Genomic DNA, 17,287 nt, shown 5'->3' on the forward strand with positions numbered 1-17,287 from the left:
TGTGCAAAGCACGTCGGGAGAACCGGTCTCGCGTAAGCGTACGCGTAATGTCGGTCCGGGCCGCTTCGTCCAACAATACCGCCAAACCAAAGTATGACATGCTGGTAAGCAGTATGACTTATATCGCCCACAACTCACTTCTGTTCTACTCGTGCATATAACATCAACACATAAAACCTAGGCTCGGATGCCACTGTTGGGGAACGTAGTAATTTCAAAAAAAATCCTAAGCACACGCAAGATCATGGTGATGCATAGCAACGAGGGGGAGAGTGTGATCTACATACCTAGTAGATCGACAACGGAAGCGTTTGGTTGATGTAGTCGTACGTCTTCACGGCCCGACCGATCAAGCACCAAAACTACGGCACCTCCGAGTTTTAGCACACGTTCAGCTCGATGACGATCCCCGGACTCCGATCCAGCAAAGTGTCGGGGAAGATTTTGGTCAGCACGACGGCGTGGTGACGATCTTGATGTACTACTGCAGCAGGGCTTCGCCTAAACTCCGCTACAATATTATCGAGGACTATGGTGGAAGGGGGCACCGCACACGGCTAAGAATATGATCACGTGGATCAACTTGTGTGTTTCTGGGGTGCCCCTGCCTCCGTATATAAAGGACTAAGGGAGGGGGGTGCGGCCGGCCATGGAGAAGCGCGCCAGGAGAGTCCTACTCCCTCTGGGAGTAGGATTCCCCCCCCCCCCCCAATCCTAGTTGGAATAGGATTCGCGGAGGGGGGAAAGGAGAGAGAGGGGCCGGCCCCCTCTCCTTGTCCTATTCGGACCAAGGGAGGGGAGGGGCGCGCGGCCCATGTTGGTCTGCCTCTTCTCTTTTCCACTAAGGCCCACTATGGCCCATATATCTCCCGGGGGGGTTCCGGTAACCTCCCGGTACTCCGGTAAAATCCCGATTTCACTCGGAACACTTCCGATATCCAAACATAGGCTTCCAATATATCAATCTTTATGTCTCGACCATTTCGAGACTCCTCGTCATGTCCGTGATCACATCCGGGACTCCGAACAACCTTCGGTACATCAAAATGCATAAACTCATAATATAACTGTCATCGTAACCTTAAGCGTGCGGACCCTACGGGTTCAAGAACAATGTAGACATGACCGAGACATGTCTCCGGTCAATAACCAATAGCGGGACCTGGATGCCCATATTGGCTCCTACATATTCTACGAAGATCTTTATCGGTCAGAATGCATAACAACATACGTTGTTCCCTTTGTCATCGGTATGTTACTTGCCCGAGATTCGATCATCGGTATCTCAATACCTAGTTCAATCTCGTTACCGGCAAGTCTCTTTACTCGTTCTGTAATACATCATCTCGCAACTAACTCATTAGTTGCAATGCTTGCAAGGCTTATGTGATGTGTATTACCGAGAGGGCCCAGAGATACCTCTCCGACAATCGGAGTGACAAATCCTAATCTCGAAATACGCCAACCCAACATGTACCTTTGGAGACACCTGTAGAGCACCTTTATAATCACCCATTTACGTTGTGACGTTTGGTAGCACACAAAGTGTTCCTCCGGCAAACGGGAGTTGCATAATCTCATAGTCATAGGAACATGTATAAGTCATGAAGAAAGCAATAGCAACATACTAAACGATCGGGTGCTAAGCTAATGGAATGGGTCATGTCAATCAGATCATTCAACTAATGATGTGATCGCGTTAATCAAATAACAACTCTTTGCCCATGGTTAGGAAACATAACCATCTTTGATTAACGAGCTAGTCAAGTAGAGGCATACTAGTGACACTCTGTTTGTCTATGTATTCACACATGTATTATGTTTCCGGTAATACAATTCTAGCATGAATAATAAACATTTATCATGATATAAGGAAATAAATAATAACTTTATTATTGCCTCTAGGGCATATTTCTTTCACATAGACACACTCTCCCCCTCTTGTTGCTATGCATCTCCTAGATAGATCTTGCGTGAGCGTAGGAATTTTTTTGAAATTTCATGCTACATTCCCCAAACACCTCGTGCTCGGGGAGGAGGGCCGCCGCCAAGACTTGCTCTGTGCCGCGAGGTACCAGCAGGCACTGCGGCGGTATCACTACCCCAACATTCGCTCCAAGACCCTCGAGGTGGATGACCACGTCCTGAGATGGGTGCTCTTCAGGGAGGGGCTTCACAAGCTCTCGCCTATGTGGGAGGGCCCGTTCAGGACCGCCCGTGTCTCCAGGCCCGGCGCCGCACACCTAGAGACGCAGGACGGGGTCCCCATACAGAATGCCTAGAACATCTAGCACCTCCGAAAGTTCTATCCGTGACCGGCGAGTGCCATGCGCCTCTCAAGTCTCCGCTCGTGAAACTCTCACGTAATAATGAGTGGGGATTTACACGCCTTGGAGTCCCCTGAGTGCTGCCCCTGAGCCTCACGGGGGCTCCCACCCACGTCTTAGTGGAAGCCCCATGCTCCATGCTGGCGGGAAGACCAGAAGACTAGTATAGGTCCCGGACGCGACTGTTCTTTTGCTTGCTTTCTGTATCTGGTTTGCCACTTCTGGGAATGAATTTGAAGTTCTCACGTCTTTGTTTGAAAGGGTTGGGAATTTTTCTCCTTATAGCGTTTACTTTTTCAAGCCTTGCTTTTGGAGAGCGGCAGCTGCCCGTCGTTCCTCCCCGCGTGTCTTACAAGTGGGGGCTAGGCACGATGTGTATGTCTGGGTCCTCCCACGAACACACCACACACCTCACCAAAGCCTTGGTGCCCTAGCCTTTGACGTCTTAATCCTCTTGCAACACTCGTGAGTGGGCCAACGGGTGTGTGCGTTCCCCATGTGCCCTCACCCCTTGGCCTCGCTAGGCATTGCGGCCTGGCACACTAGTGGCGATTGCTCCTCGTGGGGCGCCACACAATGTGGAACATCTCCAGAGGCCCTATGGTTCAATGGGAACCTCGCGGCCACCACCGGGTGGCTCCCGAGGCCTGGGAACCTGATACGTCTCCAACATATCTATAATTTTTGATTGTTCCATGCTATTATATTATCTGTTTTGGATGTTTTATATGCATTTATATGCTATTTTATATTATTTTTGGGACTAACCTATTAACCTAGAGCCCAGTGCCAGTTCATGTTTTTCCTTGTTTTTGAGTTTCGCAGAAAAGGAATACCAAACGGAATAAAACCTTCATGATGATTTTTCTTGGCCCAGAAGACAACTAGGAAACTTGGCAATGAAGTCGGAGGAGCCACGAGGCGGCCACAAGGACAGAGGGCGCTCCCAGGTGGTAGGGCGCGCCCCCCACCCTTGTGGGCCCCTCGTGCACCTCCTGGCCTAATTCTTTCGCCTATACATACCCATATATCCCCAAACCAACAAGGGCATCCACTAAAACACTTTTCCACCGCCGCCACCTTCTATACCTGTGAGATCCCATCTAGGGGCCTTTTCCGGCGTCCTACCGGAGGGGGATTCGATCACGGAGGGCTTCTACATCAACTCTATTGCCCTTCCGATGAAGCGTGAGTAGTTTATTTCAAACCTACGGGTCCATGGCTAGTAGCTAGATGGTTCTTCTCTCTCTTTGATTCTCAATACCATGTTCTCCTCGATGTTCTTGGAGATCTATCCGATGTAATACTCTTTTGCGGTGTGTTTGTCGAGATCCGATGAATTGTGGATTTATGATCAGCTTATCTATGAATATTATTTGAATCTCCTCTGAATTCTTTTATGCATGATTTAATATCTTTGTGATTCTCTTTGAACTATCGATTTGGTTTGGCCAACTAGATTGGTTTTTCTTGCAATGGGAGAAGTGCTTAGCTTTGGGTTCAATCTTGCGGTGTCCTTTCCCAATGACAGTAGGGGCAGCAAGGCACGTATCGTATTATTGCCATTGAGGATAAAAAGATGGGGTTTTCATCATATTGCTTGAGTTAATTCCTCTACTTCATGTCATCTTACTTAATGCATTACTCCGTTCTTTATGAACTTAATACTCTAGATGCATGTTGGATAGCGGTCGATGTGTGGAGTAATAGTAGTAGATGGAGAATCGTTTCGATCTACTTGACACGGACGTGATGCCTATATTCATAATCATTGCCTTATATATCGTCATAACTTTGTGCTTTTCTATCAATTGCTTAGCAGCAATTTGTTCACTCACCGTATTATTTGCTATCATGAGAGAAGCCTTTAGTGAAACCTATGGCCCTCGGGTCTATTTTCCATCATATTAGTTTCTGATTTACTATTTTCGCAATCTTTTACTTTCCGATCTATAAACCAAAAATACCAAAAAGATTTACTCTACTGTTTTTCTATATCTATCAAATCTCACTTTTGCAAGTAACCGTGAAGGGATTGACAACCCCTTTATCGCGTTGGATGCATGTTGTTGTATGTTTGTGCAGGTATTCGGTGACTTGTGTGTTGTCTCCTACTAGATTGATACCTTTGTTCTCAAACTGAGGGAAATACTTATCTCTACTTTGATGCATCACCCTTTCCTCTTCAAGGGAAAAACCAACGCAAGCTCAAGAAGTAGCAGGAAGAATTTCTGGCGCCGTTGCCAGGGAGATCTATGCCAAGTCAAGACATACCGAGTATCCATCATAAACTCTCATCTCTTGCATTACATTATTCGCCATTCGCCTCTCATTTTCCTCTCCCCCACTTCTAAAACGATTTTCTAAAAGATTTGCCTTTTCTTTGCCCCTCTTCCGTTTGTCTTTTTCGTTTGCTTTTTATGTGCTCGTTTGTTGGACTACTTGCTTTGTCATGATGGCTCAAGAGAATACCAAATTGTGTGACTTTTCCAACACCAATAATAATGACTTTTCCAATTGCTCCCGCTACTAATGCGGATTCTTGTGAAATTAATGCCACTTTGTTGAATCTTGTTATGAAAGATAAAATTTTCGGCCTTCCTAGTGAAGATGTCGCTTCCCATCTAAACAATTTCGTTGATTTGTGTGATATGCAAAAGAAAAAAGATGTGGATGATGAGATTGTTAAATTGAAGCTATTTTCGTTCTCACTTCGAGATCGTGTTAACTTGGTTTTCATCTTTGCCTAAAAATAGTATTGATTCATGGAATAAGTGTAAAGATGCTTTCATTTCCAAGTATTTTTCTCCCGCTAAGATCATCTCCCTTAGGAACGATATTATGAATTTTAAGCAACTTGATCATGAACATGTTGCACAATCTTGGGAGAGGGTGAAATTGATGATATGAAATTGCCCTATTCATGGTCTGAATTTGTGGATGATTATACAAATTTTTTATGCCGGATTGAATTTTGCTTCTATAAATCTTTTAGATTTGGCCGCGGGAGGAACTTTTATGGAAATTACCTTAGGAGAAGCTACTAAACTCCTAGATAATATTATGGTTAATTATTCTCAATGGCATACTGAAAGATCTTCCACCGGTAAAAAAAATTGCATGCAATTGAAGAGATTAATGTTTTGAGTGGAAATATGAATGAGTTTATGAAATTGTTTGGTAGTAAGAATGCTTCTATTGATCCTAATGATATGCCTTTGTCTACTTTGATTGAAAATAATAATGAATCTATGGATGTGAATTTTGTTGGTAGGAACAATTTCGGCAATAAGGCATATAGATGTAATTTTAATCCTAGGTCTTTTCCTAGTAATTCCTCTAATTATTATGGTAATTGCTACAACAATTCTTATGGAAATTATAATAAGATTCCCTCTGATTTTGAGAATAGTGTTAAAGAATTTATGAGTTCGCAAAAGAATTTCAATGCTTTGATTGAATTTTTTTTGCTTAAGATTGATGATTTGGCTAGGAACGTGGATAGAATTTCTCTTGATGTTGATTCTTTGAAACTTATATTTATTCCGCCCAAGCATGATATTAATGAGTCTCTCAAAGCTATGAGAATTTCCATTTATGAGTGCAAGGAAAGAAGCGCTAAGATGTGTGCTAAACGAGATTGGTTTGTAAAAACGTGTTCTTCTAGTTTCCGTGAAAATAATGATGAAGATCTTAAAGTGATTGATGTGACTCCTATTGAATCTTTGTTTACCAATATAAATCTTGATAAAGGTGGGACTGGAGATGAGTCAACTTTAGTTTAAAAGCGTCCCAATTATTCACAGTTTTTAGATCTTGATGCAAAAATTGATAAAAGTGGGATTGGAGAGGTCAAAACTTTAAGTAGCAATGAACCCACTCTTTTGGATTTCAAGGAATTTAATTATGATAATTTTTCTTCAATAGATTGTATTTCCTTGTTGCAATCCATGTTGAATTATCTTCATACTTATAATCAAAACAATGATTTTACTAAACATATCGTTGATGCTATGATGCAATCTTTTGAATAAAAGCTTGAATTGGAAGTTTTTATCCCTAGAAAACTTTATGATGAGTGGGAACCTACTACTAAGATTAAGATTAAATATTATGAGTGCCGTGCTTTGTGTGATTTGGGTGCTAGTGTTTCCACGATCCCAAAATTTTTATGTGATGTGCTAGGTTTCCGTGAATTTGATGATTGTTCCTTAAATTTGCATCTTGCAGATTCCACTATTAAGAAACCTATGGGAAGGATTAATGATGTTCTTATTGTTGCAAATAGGAATTATGTGCCCGTATATTTCATTGTTCTTGATATAGATTGCAATCCTACATGTCCTATTATTCTTGGTAGACCTTTCCTTAGAACGATTGGTGCAATTATTGATATGAAAGAAGGAAACATTAGATTTCAATTTTCGTTAAGGAAGGGCATGGAACACTTTCCAAGAAAGAAAATTCAATTACCATATGAATCTATTATGAGAGCCACTTATGGATTGCATACCAAAGATGACAATACCTAGATCTATTCGTGTTTTATGCCTAGCTAAGGGCGTTAAACAATAGCGCTTGTTGGGAGGCAACCCAATTTTATTTTTGTTCCTACTTTTTAGGCCATGTTTGGCATTAAATAATTTATCTAGCCTCTGGTTAGATGTGGTTTTTGTTTTTTAATTAATGTTTGTGCCAAGTAAGACCTTTGGGATAGCTTATGGTGATAGTAGATTTGTTCTTGCTGAAAAACAAAAACTTTTGCGCCCAGGAGATTAATTTTTATTCTTTACAAGAGCGCGATAAAATACTAATTATTTTTGAAGAAGATTAATAAACAAATTTCTTAGGTCGTCCTAATTTTTCAGAATTTTTGGAATTACAGAAGTATTCGAGAGTTACAGATTGCTACAAACTATTCTGTTTTTTACAGATTTTGTTTTCTATGTGTTGTTTCCTTATTTTGATGATTATATGGGTAGTATCGGGGGGTATGAACCATGGAAAATTTGGAATACAGTAGAAATTACACCAATATAAATAAATAATAAGTTCACAACAGTAGCAAAAATGGTGATTTATTTTCTTATACTAGCGGAGCTCATGAGATTTTCTGTTGAGTTTTGTGTTGTGAAGTTTTCAAGTTTTTGGGTAAGGATTTGATGGACTATGGAATAAGGAGTGGCAAGAGCCTAAGATCGGGGTTTCCAAAGGCACCCAAGGTAATATTCAAGGACAACCAAGAGCCTAAGCTTGGGTATGCCCCGGAAGGCATCCCCTCTTTCGTCTTTGTCTACCGGTAACTTTATTTGAGGCTATATTTTTACTCACCACATGATATGTGTTTTGGTTGGAGCGTCTTGTATGATTTGAGTATTTGCTTTTTTTTGTTTGCCACAATCATCCTTGTTGTACACACCTTTTGAGAGAGACACGCATGAATCGTGATTTATTAGAATACTCTATGTGCTTCACTTATATCTTTTGAGCTAGGCAATTTTGCTCTAGTGTTTCACTTATATCTTTTTAGAGCATGGCGGTGGTTTTATTTTATAGAAATGACTGAACTCTCATGCTTCACTTATATTATTTTGAGAGTCTTTAAACAGCATGGTAATTTTCTTTGGTTATAAATTTAGTCCTAATATGATAGGCATCCAAGAGGGATATAATAAAAACTTTCATATAAAGTGCATTGAATACTATGAGAAGTTTGATTCCTTATGATTGCTCTGAGATATGATTATGGTGATATTAGATTCATGCTAGTGAGTAATTGTGAATTTGAGAAATACTTGTGTTAAAGTTTGTGAGTCCTGTAGCATGCACGTATGGTGAACCGTTATGTGGTGAAGTCGGAGCATGATTTATTTATTGATTGTCTTCCTTATGAGTGGCAGTTGGGGACGAGCGATTGTCTTTTCCTACCAATCTATCCCCCTAGGAGCATGCGTGTAGTACTTTGTTTCGATAACTAATAGATTTTTGCAATAAGTATGTGAGTTCTTTATGACTAATGTTGAATCCATGGATCATACGCACTCTCACAATTCCACCATTGCTAGCCTCTCTAGTACCGTGCAACTTTCGCCGGTACCATGAACCCACCATATACCTTCCTCAAAAAAGCCACCATACCTGCCTATTATGGCATTTCCATAGCCATTCTGAGATATATTTCCATGCAACTTTCCACTGTTCCGTTTATTATGACACGTTCCATCATTGTCATATTGCTTTGCATGATCATGTAGTTGACATCATATTTGTGGCAAATCCACCATTCATAATTCTTTCATACATGTCACTCTAGATTCATTGCACATCCCGGTACACCGTCGGAGGCATTCATATAAAGTCATATTTTGTTCTAAGTATCGAGTTGCAATTCTTGAGTTGTAAGTGAATAAAAGTGTGATGATCTTCATTATTAGAACATTGTCCCATGTGAGGAAAGGATGATGGAGACTATGATTCCCCCACAAGTCAGGATGAGACTCCGGACGAAAAAAAGAGGCCAAAAAAATGAGAGAAGACCCAAATAAAAAATGAGAGAAAAGAGAGAAGGGACAATGTTACTATCATTTTCCACACTTTTGCTTCAAAGTAGCACCATGGTCTTCATGATAGAGAGTCTCCTATGTTGTCACTTTCATATACTAGTGGGAATTTTCATTATAGAACTTGGCTTGTATACTCCAATGATGGTCTTCCTCAAATTTCCCTAGGTCTTCGTGAGCAAGCGAGTTGGATGCACACCCACTTAGTTTCTTGTTGAGCTTTCATAAACTTATAGCTCTAGTGCATCCATTGCATGACAATCCCTACTCACTCACATTGATATCTATTGATGGGCATCTCCGTAGCCCATTGATACGCCTAGCTAGTTGATGTCAGACTATCTACTTCTTTTTGTCTTCTCTACAACCACCTTCTATTCCACCTATAGGGCTATGTACATGGTTCACGCTCATGTATTGCGTGAAAGTTGAAAAAGTTTGAGAACATCAAAAGTATGAAACAATTGCATGGCTTGTCATCGGGGTTGTGCATGATTTGAATATTTTATGTGATGAAGATGGAGCATAGCCAGACTATATGATTTTGTAGGGATAAGCTTTCTTTGGCCATGATTTTGAGAAGACATAATTGCCTAGTTAGTATGCTTGAAGTATTATTATTTTTATGTCAATATTAAACATTTGTCTTGAATCTTTCGGATCTGAATATTCTTGCCACAATAAAGAAGATTACATGGATAAATATCTTAGGTAGCATTCCACATCAAATTTTTTGTTTTTATCATTTACCTACTCGAGGATGAGCAGGAATTAAGCTTGGGGATGCTTGATACATCTCCAACGTATCTATAATTTTTGATTGTTCCATGATATTATATTATCTGTTTTGGATGTTTTATATGCATTTATATGCTATTTTATATTATTTTTGGGACTAACCTATTAACCTAGAGCCCAGCGCCAGTTCCTGTTTTTTCCTTGTTGTAGCGACCCGACCTCAAACGGTCAAGTCTCTGTGCTTCAGTGTCATCCCTGGATCGGCAATGCTGACACACACAGTACTCGGAGGATTTATAACAGAGTAGAAATCACACTTATTACATAGAATGTCTCAAAAGAGAACTTATTACAATAAGTATGGCTTAAGGCCATATTATATGATAACAGCGGAAGGCTTGGAAGATAAAGTGAGTCCATCAACTCCAACGGCATAGCTGAGCTGCACGGCAACGACCTAACGAACCTTACTCCTCGTCTGAAAAGTCTGCAACATAATATGTTGCAGCCCGAAAACGGGTCAGCACATGGAGTATGCTGGCAAAATAACACAGTAGAGCAAGAACAGAACAATACTATCACTACATGCATATTTGGCTGGTGGAAAGCTCTATCGTTATAGTTTTTGCGAAAAGCCATTTTTTTCCTACAACAAAGGAATAGATTTTATTTAACTATCATGGTAGTTGAAACATCATTGAGAAGGTTCCTCCAACTCAATCCCAATTAAAGTAATTAACAACCCAACAATATTATTTAATAGTGATGAGATACTTAGGATACTCCAAGTACTAGATACTCAAGATGTACATAACCGGGGACACGGCTAACCATGATTAGTTTATACACTCTGTAGAGGTTTGCGCACTTTTCCCCACAAGACTCGATCTCCTCCATTGGATTTCTCGCACTTCATGGTGTTTGAGAAACGCATGACCGGAACTTAAATAAATCATAGAAAATAATATAAAAATCTAAAATGCCAAAACAAATTTGCACCATCTAAATAAAATATTTAGAACGAGATGAACATTTTCTTGGCCCTAAAATGCAACTTTGAAAAACTTGCAATTTTTCTAATTCGAGTAAAATAGCAATAAACTCCGGATAAAATCAAATATTAGATTTTAATATTTTTCCTCCAATATTTCATTTATTTTGGAGAAGTCATATTATCTCCTCTCATATATTTTAATATGAAATATTTTCAGATAGAAAAATAATTAAAACGAGAAATCCTCGTTTCAATATTTGATAAAATTTAAATATGAAAACAAGGAAATCCCCAACTCTCTCCGAGGGTCCTAGAGTTGCTTAGGTTTTTGAGGATCAAGAAACGAAATGCAATAAAATATGATATGCATGTATGATCTATGTATAACATTCCAAATTGAAATTTTTGGGATGTTACAAACCTACCCCCCTTAAGATGAATCTCGCCCTTGAGATTCGGGTTGGCTAGAAAATAGGTGTGGGTGGTCTTTGCAAAGATCATCCTCTCGTTCCCAGGTGGCTTCATCCTCGGTATGGTGGCTCCACTGAACTTTGCAGAACTTGATAACCTTGCTGCGGGTGACTCGGCTGGCAAATTCAAGAATCCTGACTGGCTTTTCCTCATAGGTCAAATCGCTGTCCAACTGAATCGCCTCCAAGGGTACTGTATCTCTTAACGGTATATCGGCCATCTCAGCATGACACTTCTTCAGCTGTGAAACATGAAATACATCATGAACTCCTGACAGTCCTTCAGGTAACTCCAACTTGTAGGCAACTTCTCCCATACGTTCCAAAATTCGATACGGTCCTACAAATCTCGGGGCTAACTTTCCCTTTACTCCAAAACGTTTCACTCCTCGCAGGGGTGACACTCGCAGATATGCTCTATCTCCAATTTCATAGGTTATTTCCTTGCTGCATAACTCTTCTGCCTGGACTGAGCTACCTTCAGTCTATCTCGGATCAGCTTAACTTTCTCTTCAGACTCCTTGATCAAATCTGGTCCAAACAACTTTCGGTCTCCAACTTCATCCCACATCAACGGTGTTCTGCACCTTCGTCCATACAGGGCTTCGAACGGCTCCATCTTCAAACTGGCTTGGTAGCTATTGTTGTATGAGAACTCTGCGTAGGGCAAATTGTCATCCCAACTAGATCAATAATCTAGCACATAGGCCCTCAACATATCCTCCAGAAGCTGGTTGACTCTCTCGACCTGTCCATCTGTCTGCGGGTGGAATGTCGTACTAAACTCCAACCTTGTCCCTAAAGTTTGGTGCAGCTGATGCCAAAACTTTGAAGTAAACTGTGTTCCTCTATCTGATACGATTGTCCTCGGAACTCCATGCGGACATACGATCCTGGTCCTATATATCTTGGCCAACTTCGCACTTGTATAGGTGGTTTTCACTGGGATAAAGTGAGCCACTTTGGTCAAGCGATCCACTACTACCCATATAGAATCATATCCTGATTTGGTCCCGTGCAATCCGGTGATGACATCCATGCCAATTTTATCCCACTTCCATTCGGGTATCGGCATAGGCTGTAACAATCCTGCTGGCTTTTCATGCTCAGCCTTCACTCTATGACATACATTACATACGGCTACATACTCGGCAATATCCTTCTTCATACCAGTCCACCAGAAACGTTCCTTCAAATCCAAATACATCTTGGTGTTTCTGGGGTGTATCGAGTATGGTGAGTCATGAGCCTCCTGAAGTATTAGCTTCCTGATCTCCGTGTTATTGGGCACGTAAACACGGTCCTCAAACCATAAGGTGTCGCGCTCATCCTCACGAAAACCTTTGGCCTTTCCTTTGCTCATTCTCTCTTTTATCTCGACAATCTCTTTGTCATCCTTCTGAGCTTCTCGAATATTTCCTAACAATGTGGACTGCACTTCCATTGTTGCAACAAAACCTCTAGGAACAATCTCCAATCGAAGTTCCCTGAGATCCTGTGCTAACTCCTTTGGCAATCCTGTGCTTACTAGGGTGTTAGCATAACTCTTCTGACTCAAAGCGTCTGCTATGACATTGGCCTTGCCTGGATGATAGTGAAGCTTCATGTCATAATCCTTTATAAGCTCCAACCATCTTCTCTGCCTAAGGTTCAGCTCCTTCTATGTGAAAATGTACTTCAAACTCTTATGAAACGTGTACACATCACAACAATTTCCAATAAGGTAATGTCTCCAGGTCTTCAACGCATGCACTACGGCAGCCAACTCCAAATCGTGTGTGGCATAATTCAACTTGTGCGGTTTTAGTTGTCGCGAGGCATACAAAACAACTCTTTCGTCCTGCATAAGCACACTTCCAAGTCCTAGGCGAGAGGCATCGCAATACACTTGAAACTCCTTGCGTATATCCGGCAGAATCAGCACTGGGGCTGTAGTCAAACGTTTCTTTAACTCTTGAAAACTCGCCTCACATTCTTCTATCCATTTAAATTTGGTATCCTTCTTTAATAACTCCGTCATTGGCTTCGCAATTTTGGAAAAATTCTCAATGAATCTCCGATAGTATCCTGTGAGTCCAAGAAAACTGCGGATCTCGCTAACAGAAGTGGGTGCCAACTATTCAGTGACTAACTGAACCTTGGTGGGATCTGCTGCTACAGCTTCTCCTGATATAACGTGACCAAGGAATCCGACTTCCTTCAACCAAAACTCACATTTGCTGAACTTGGCATACAACTGGTGTTCCCTGAGTTTCTCGAGAACTAAGCGCAAATGCTCTTCGTGCTCCTCCTCATTCTTTGAGTATACCATTATATCGTCAATGAACACCACAAAAAACTTATCCAAATATTCCATGAACACCTTGTTCATCATGCTCATGAAATAGGCAGGGGCGTTAGTCAGTCCAAACGACATGATCGTATATTCATACAACCCGTATCGTGTGGTGAATGATGTCTTTGGTATGTCCTTCTCTCGTATCTTCAGCTGGTGATATCCAGATCGCAGATTGATCTTTGAAAACACCTTGGCTCCTTGCAGCTGATCAAACAAATCATTGATCATCGCCAGTGGGTATTTGTTCTTGATCGTCACCTCATTTAACGCACGATAATCAACAACCATTCTTAGAGACTTATCCTTCTTCTCGACCAAAAGCACTGGGGCTCCCCATGGTGATGAGCTCCGTCGAATGTAACCTTTCTCCAATAACTCCTTGATCTGCTTCTTAATCTCCTCTAGATCATTCGCGGGCATCCGGTAGGGTCTCTTTGATATTGGCCTTGTACCTGGAAATAGCTCTGTCAAAAACTCGATGTCTCGATTCGGTGGCATGCCTGGTAACTCCTCTGGAAAAACATCCGGGTAATCCTTCACTACAGGAACTTCCTCCTGAATAACTCCCATGAGGGTATTCACTTGGCTACTCCTTGGCGCATGCCTAGATACATACTTAATCCTTTTTCCCTCAGGGGTGGTGAGACAAATTGACTTACTAACACAGTCAATGCTTCCTCCATACTTTGACATCCAGTCCATGCCTAATATCACATCCAATCCTTGTGACTCCAAGATTATTAGGTCGGACGGAAAAACATGGCTACCAATGGTTAAGGGTATCTGGTCGCACCATCGACTAGCCATATACTTTGCTCCAGGTGAACTCACTAACAGAGGGGTCCTAAGGGTTTGGGTTGGTAGTTTAAACTTATCCACGAATTCCCTTGATATGTATGAATGCGATGCACCAGTATAAAAAAGAACAAGGGCGGTAAAAGACTTAACCAAAAAGTTACCAATAACTGCGTCTGGCTGCTCTTCAACCTCCTCCACGTTAACATGGTTCACTTGTCCTTTGTTGAATGGATTGGGCTTCTTTCCAGCGCTCCCATTTCCGTTTCGATTCTTCGCTTCAGGGCACTCCGTGGAATAGTGTCCAGTCTTCCTGCAGTTGAAACAAGTAACGTGGCTTAGGTCTCTCTTGGCGGGAGTGACTGGATTGGAACGGTTCTGATTGTTGCTTGCTCCATTCCCATTCCCATTCCTTAGGCCAGTATGATTATGGTTGTGGGTGTGGCCTCCATGGTTATGAACAAGTCCTACCGAATTCGGGGTTAGACGAGGCTTCTGCTGAGCTCCTGAATTATACCTTCCTTGTCCATACTTCCTCTTACGGCTCTCAATCTGCTGCTGCTTCCCTTCAATCATAAGAGCTTTATCTACCAACTCCTGTGTAACGCCCTCGATGCGGCTATATCTCCTACGTGTCGAAGCACGACTTAGAGGCATAACCGCATTGAAAGCAATGTCGCAAGTTAGGCAATCTTCACAACATCCCATGTAATATAAATAATAAAAGGGGAAGGAACATAGTTGGCTTACACTCGCCACATCAAACAAAGTACATAAATAGCATTACATCATCCAATCACTCATGGCCCGACTACGGTGCCAAAATAAAAGTGAAGGAAATATGCCCTAGAGGCAATAATAAAGTTATTATTTATTTCCTTATATCATGACAAATGTTTATTATTCATGCTAGAATTGTATTAACCGGAAACATAATACATGTGTGAATACATAGACAAACAGAGTGTCACTAGTATGCCTCTACTTGACTAGCTCGTTAATCAAAGATGGTTATGTTTCCTAACCATGAACAAGGAGTTGTTATTTGATTAACGAGATCACATCATTAGGTGAATGATCTGATTGACATGACCCATTCCATTAGCTTAGCACTCGATCGTTTAGTATGTTGCTATTGCTTTCTTCATGACTTATACATGTTCCTATGACTATGAGATTATGCAACTCCCGTTTGCCGGAGGAACACTTTGTGTGCTACCAAACGTCACAACGTAAATGGGTGATTATAAAGGTGCTCTACAGGTGTCTCCAAAGGTACATGTTGGGTTGGCGTATTTCGAGATTAGGTTTTGTCACTCCGATTGTCGGAGAGGTATCTCTGGGCCCTCTCGGTAATGCACATCACATAAGCCTTGCAAGCATTGCAACTAATGAGTTAGTTGCGAGATGATGTATTACAGAACGAGTAAAGAGACTTGCCGGTAACGAGATTGAACTAGGTATTGAGATACCGACGATCGAATCTCGGGCAAGTAACATACCGATGACAAAGGGAACAACGTATGTTGTTATGCGTTCTGACCGATAAAGATCTTCGTAGAATATGTAGGAGCCAATATGGGCATCCAGGTCCTGCTATTGGTTATTGACCGGAGACATGTCTCGGTCATGTCTACATTGTTCTTGAACCCGTAGGGTCCGCACGCTTAAGGTTACGATGACAGTTATATTATGAGTTTATGCATTTTGATGTATCGAAGGTTGTTCGGAGTCCCGGATGTGATCATGGACATGACGAGGAGTCTTGAAAGGGTCGAGACATAAAGATTGATATATTGGATGGCTACCGGAACCCCCCCGGGAGAAGTAATGGGCCATATGGGCCTTAGTGGAGAGAGAGAGGGGCAGCCAGAGGTGGGCTGCGCGCCTCCTCCCCCCTGGTCCGAATTGGACTAGGAGAGGGGGGCGGCGCCCCCCCCTTTCCCTCTCCCTCCCCACTTCTTTCCCCCTCCTTGTAGGAGTCCTACTCCTACTAGGAGGAGGACTCCTCCTGGCGCGCCTATAGGGGCCGACCGGCCTCCTCCCCTTGCTCCATTATATACGGGGGCAGGGGGGCACCCCTAGACACACAAGTTGATCCGCGTGATCATATTCTTAGCCATGTGCGGTGGCCCCCTCCACCATAGTCCTCGATAAAATTGTAGCGGTGCTTAGGCGAAGCCCTGCGACGGTAGTACATCAAGATCGTCACCACGTTGTCATGCTGACGGAACTCTTCCCCGACACTTTGCTGGATCGGAGTCCGGGGATCGTCATCGAGCTGAACGTGTGCTAAAACTCAGAGGTGCCGTAGTTTTGGTGCTTGATCGGTCGGCCCGTGAAGACGTACGACTACATTAACCAAACGCTTCCGTTGTCGATCTACTAGGTATGTAGATCACACTCTCCCCCTCGTTGCTATGCATCACCATGATCTTGCGTGTGCTTAGGATTTTTTTTGAAATTACTACGTTCCCCAACAGTGGCATCCGAGCCTAGGTTTTATGTGTTGATGTTATATGCACGAGTAGAACAGAAGTGAGTTGTGGGCGATATAAGTCATACTGCTTACCAGCATGTCATACTTTGGTTTGGCGGTATTGTTGGACGAAGCGGCCCGGACCGACATTACGCGTACGCTTACGCGAGACCGGTTCTCCCGACGTGCTTTGCACAAAGGTGGCTAGCGGGTGACAGTTTCTCCAACTTTAGTTGAATCGAGTGTGGCTACGCCCGGTCCTTGCGAAGGTTAAAACAGCACCAACTTGACAAACTATTGTTGTGGTTTTGATGCGTAGGTAAGATTGGTTCTTGCTTAAGCCCGTAGCAGCCACATAAAACTTGCAACAACAAAGTAGAGGACGTCTAACTTGTTTTTGCAGGGCATGTTGTGATGTGATATGGTCAAGACGTGATGAGATATAAGTTGTTGTATGAGATGATCATATTTTGTTGAAGTTATCGGCAACTGACAAAATCCTTATGGTTGTCTCTCTATTGCATAAGATGCAAGCGCCCTTTAACTGCTTTACTTTATCGCTATGCGATAGCAATAGTTGCAAGAG

The sequence above is a fragment of the Triticum urartu genome, chromosome 3 (assembly GCF_003073215.2).
Source record: "Triticum urartu cultivar G1812 chromosome 3, Tu2.1, whole genome shotgun sequence".
NCBI classification, from domain to species: Eukaryota; Viridiplantae; Streptophyta; class Magnoliopsida; order Poales; family Poaceae; genus Triticum; species Triticum urartu.